Here is a 5123-nt window from a genome sequence, read left to right on the forward strand (position 1 = left end):
TGCGGCACCCTAAAACTTAGAAGCAAAAGGTCTGCCTTGGTGTGTTCCCTTAATGCAGTTCAAGTTGGGAGCCCACCCTGCAGTAGAATATTATTCTTTCTTTTCAAATATACCACCAGCAATAGTAAAGACTTAACATAGTAGATCTCCATGGAAGCCCATTTTAGCAAGAGAAACCAAATCATTCTGATTCTGATTCGGAGACCGAGATTCTTTGAGGCCTGCCCATCAAATAATGCTGAAAGAAGTGTGGTAGATAAAATGTAACTTGAGTCATGGAAGCGACACGCCAACTATTGCCTATATTATAACTTCTCTGTTTCAACAAATTCCTAGTGTTTGGCTGGTCAGATAATAAGATCCATGCAAAGATCTTTTCCTTCATTACTATCTTGGATATCAAACAGATTCGGTAGCATACATAACTTTAACAAGGGAACAAAAGGTCAGCTGGTAGAACTAATGAGGGAAGGCGAGAGTGGCGCATGTTGTACTATGAAAAGCGATGTACACTCACAAACTACCGCGGCACTCTAAACGTTATAAGTAAAAAATATGTCTTGCTGCTTCCCGACAAGCAGCTCTAATAGTTGGCATCACACCTTGAAATAGAAGATTATTCTTTCCTTCCAAGTATTTCTGGCAGCAACCTAAACACTTTACATAATTGATCTCCACGGACGCCCATTTTAGCCATAGAAACAAAACCAATACGATTCCGATTTTGGGACCAAGAGATTTTCAGGCGTGCCCAGCAGGTAGTGCAAAAATGGCAGTGGAATATAAAATGTCAAGTCACACAGGAGACACACCAAATCATTGTCGTTGTTATATCCTGGATTTCCAAACCCATTTGAAGTATTGAAGCAGGTTGAAGAAAAGAGACCAAACCTAGGGAAGAGCAGCGTCGTACTACGACCCACAGACTCCGTTTTAAAAGTGAAGACTTCTGCTTGCACTACTATCTTTAGCTTTAGGTTGGAGGAATAAGAGAACCAAACATAGGTCCCGTGGAGACACTTGTACCCCCATCCCGTCAATTATCAAATATCAGGATTTGTGTCTGTTTCGGTTATCCATCTCATATAGAACTTGTTCTTCCTGTGGTAGGAAATGTTCCCATGGTTTGAAAGGCAAATGTGGTGATTTTGTTAATTACGAAGCTCCAGAAAGATCCTTCCTTTAAGTGTTTTCTGTGCAGGGTGTGTGTGTATCGTCTATGTTCTAGTACTTGATGCTTTAAAAAATAACTGAAAGAAACAAGCTGAAACTGTTTGATAAACAGAAATCATCACGCTGAAATTTGTGAAAAATCCTCCACTCATTCATACCATGGTATCTCTCGAAGGACAATTCAATTGCTCATTCTCGCATATGTTATACATGAATGTTCATTTTTGATCTATAGACTAATATGCTCACTGTGAATCCATCTTCAGCTACAGAATATAAAATATATGAATTGTTCATCGATCGGCTATGTAATCTATTAACAGCTCGTCTTTGATAGAACCTTCATCTAAAGCCTTCAGCTCATCTTTGATAGGAATGCAAGATCTATGGACTAGTACTGGTTTAATCCATCTTCATCTAAAGAATTTATATGAATTTGTTCGGCACCTCACGCCGACAAATTGGGCACTTCGACTGTTGATAGAACCACCGTTTGATGCATGGGGTATGGAAGGCATGGGCGTGGAAGCACGGCAGCCTGACGATCTCCTCGTCACCAGTCTCCAGGTCCAAATGGCAAATCGTGCATTCCTGACCGGGTGCCGCGAGAGCTCCTCCAGCAGCGTCAGCCTCTTTGCACGCGTGGATTAGGGCCTGTGGATGGCTGAAAACCAAACATACCAGTAGTGACGGCAGGTGGAGGTCGATGTCGAAGCGCAGGGCGTCTCCCTCAAGTCTATCGATCTTGCGGACGATCTCATCGGCGTAGTCCATTTGCGGGTAATCATGGTCCCCCCAGTTAGCGGGGGCGAGATCGTAGTCGCCGGTCACCGGCCCGTCAGCCAGCATGCGGTGGATGAGGTCGCGGCAGGCCTCATTGTTCCGGAAGACAGCAGGATCCGCGACCTCGACGCGGTGGTCAAAGGGCGCCCGGTCGTTGAACGAGGAATCGATGCTCCACCCCGCCGGCGAGTTGGTGTGGGTCCCAATCCTGCGCCTCCCGTGCGACACAACCACGTCGCCGTGGATGCGCAGGGAGCTCGGGAGATGGCACGGCTTGCGGTGGTGGAAGACGCGTAGGAGAACTCTCCCACAGCCGTAGACGTGCGTCTCTGTGACCTCCGGCGCGTGCGGCCACGGTGGCAACACCATGGCCCCGGAGCCTGCTCTCTCTTTCTCTCTCTCCCAGTCCCTCCAAGGAACGCGATTTCTTATAGGCGAAGGAAGGAAGGAGGGCACGCGCATGACCGGCTGTAAACTAATGGAAACGGAAAGACGAGCTTCAAGACTTTCCCTTTTGCTAGCCTATAATTAATGTCGCTGAAGACTGGATACAGTTTAGAGACAAACCAAAAATGGTGAGCTTCAATTTGCTGCCCAACATTGCTTTGATCAAGTGGGCTTGGGTGTGTCGACCCAAAGCCTTGGGGGGCCTTGGATCATCAACACAAGGATCCTCAACATTGCTTTGATGTGTAAACGGATCTGGAAGATTACCCAGGGGGCCGCGGGCTTGTGGGTCGATCTCCTAAGGGCTAAATACTTCCCGAACGGGAATTTTTCGAAGGGAGGACGAGGGGATCCCCCTTCTAGAATGACCTGCAGGCGATCAAACCGGCATTTGCCGGGGGGGGGGGGGGGGGGGGATTCTCGATCGGGAATGGCCGGTCCGCTCGTTTTTGGACAGATCACTGGATTGGTGCCCAGCCCCTTTGGGCCGAATTTCGTGACCTGTATGACATTGCTGTCGACCCGGCAATGGCAGTGGCAGATGTGTTGGCGTCATCCCCACCAGAAATACACTTTAAACGGGAACTTAGCAGGCAAGAGCAAACTAGCCTAGCGGCGTTGCTTCAGGTGATTAGCCCAATAGGCCTATCGGGCCAGCCAGACACGGTGAGCTGGGCGCTTACCAGCTCGGGCAAGTTCACGGTGAAGTCGTTATATCACAAGATGTGCCAAGGGCCGGCACAGCTGGTGATCAAAGGGTTGTCGAAAGCGCGGCTGCCTTTGAAGATCAAACTCTTCCTCTAGCAAATGTTCCGCAACAAACTGCCCACCTCCCTGAACGTGGTCAAACGCAATGGCCCGGCCACCGGCCCTTGCGCGATGTGCGGTGCACCAGAAGACGCCAATCACGTCTTCTTTCTGTGCCCACTAGTGCGGTTTGCGTGGAGCGCAGTCCGGACCGCGGCAGGTGTCCAGTGGGACCCTAGATCTGCGACAGAGTTAACTCACCTATTAGATGCGATTCAGGGGCCTGTAAAGCGTGTGTTGTGGAGCTGTGTAGGGGCATTCCTCTGGGCTTTGTGGTTAATTAGGAACAAGCTTACTATCGAGGGATGTTTTCCAACACATCCGGCTAACATTATCTACAAATGCAACCTCTTCTTGCAGCAGTGGAGTCCGTTGGGGAGGCGCAAGGATGCTGAGTTATTCAAGACTGCCCAAGAACGTCTGAAGCAGGTGTACGTGTTGGCTAGGGAGCCTTCGACCACGGTCTAGGACGTGGTGCCTTTTGCTACTTGACGAGCCTGCGTGCTCTGTACGGGTCTTTGCCTTGTAAAACTGCTAGCGGCCTGTTTGGCTTTTGGCTTTCATCGTAACTTCATCGATTTCATGCTTGCGAGGGCCTGAATGGCTTTTGCTGCTGTACTAAGATTTGTGTCTCGATACGCTGCCTGTTGGGGCTTTATTAAGTTAAAGCCGGACGCATCTGGCGTCTTCGTTCTAAAAAAATTTGCTGCCCTAGGGCGTCATAAACTGATGTGCCAAAAACGTAGCGTGAGACGAGGACAGACTGACAGACCAAAAACGACACCTTCAGTCTCCGCCCCTTCAGAATCTTCACAACTGTTGAGCAGGGTTTATCAGATGCTTTCCCACCAACCTCTAGTGCATAGGCAGCTAGTGGCCGTTCCTTCCATTCGAAGTTGCATAGCAATTACTGGGAACCTGAAGCAAAGCATCAGCAGGAGGATGTGCATCAGACACGTGATGATGAGAAGGGACATACCATTTCAGGTGTAGCACATGGAATACAAGGTTTATTCTGCTGGAGCTAGGAATCTCAAGTTGGTAAGCCAAATAACAAATCTTCTCGGTGATTGTGTAAGGACCATAGTACTTGAAGGACACTTTATGCTTTGCTCTTCTGACGACAGATGACTGAACGTATGGTTGCAGCTTAAGGAAAACTCTAGTGTCAACAGTGAACGAAAGTGCAGTTGTATTTTTGCCTACCTGGCGTGCGACAATGAGCCCAGAATAGATGCTATCTTACTGAATCAACAACCAACGCCCCTTGTAAAAGCCACTCAGTAATGTCCTCTCCCGATCCTGAAAAAAGTATCGAGTGGCTCCTCTAGCTGCACTGGGGCGCCCAACTCCGGCCCCTGCTGGTTCCCTCCCCACCTCCATCCTTCCTTGCTAGAGGTGGAGCGGCATCATATCTACCGCGTCGATGCCGGCAGGTCTCGGCGGCATGGGGCAGCAGATTCTCGTTGACGGATGTGTCTTGATGGATGAGTGCAAGGTGGTGGTGGCGTTTGGCACTGTGGCGGCATCGACAGCAGGCCGGCCTTGCAAGGATGATGCGGATCACTTTGCAGAGGATGCGTGGGTCAGCGGTATGATGGTGGTGGCCACATCTGAAGCTTGTATAGGTGGTGTATGCTTTGGCTCTGCTGCACTAGGTGTTTGCTCTTGGTACGTCATGCGGTCAGATCATTGGTTAACCCGGCTCTAAATGGTGGGGCATGAGGGCGATCCCCATTGTTGAGTTTGCACGTGTGGGTGATGACTTGGGTTGTTCGATGTATGCTCCTGTTGGACCTTCATTGAATAATTAATAATATAGCTATGTGCATCACCATGCAGAGGCCGAGGCTTGATCCCCTTTTCGAAGAAAAATTCAATAATGTCCGCAGGCTACTGGAAAAATGGTGGTT

This window comes from Aegilops tauschii, chromosome 3, assembly GCF_002575655.3.
Source record: "Aegilops tauschii subsp. strangulata cultivar AL8/78 chromosome 3, Aet v6.0, whole genome shotgun sequence".
Taxonomy (NCBI): domain Eukaryota; kingdom Viridiplantae; phylum Streptophyta; class Magnoliopsida; order Poales; family Poaceae; genus Aegilops; species Aegilops tauschii.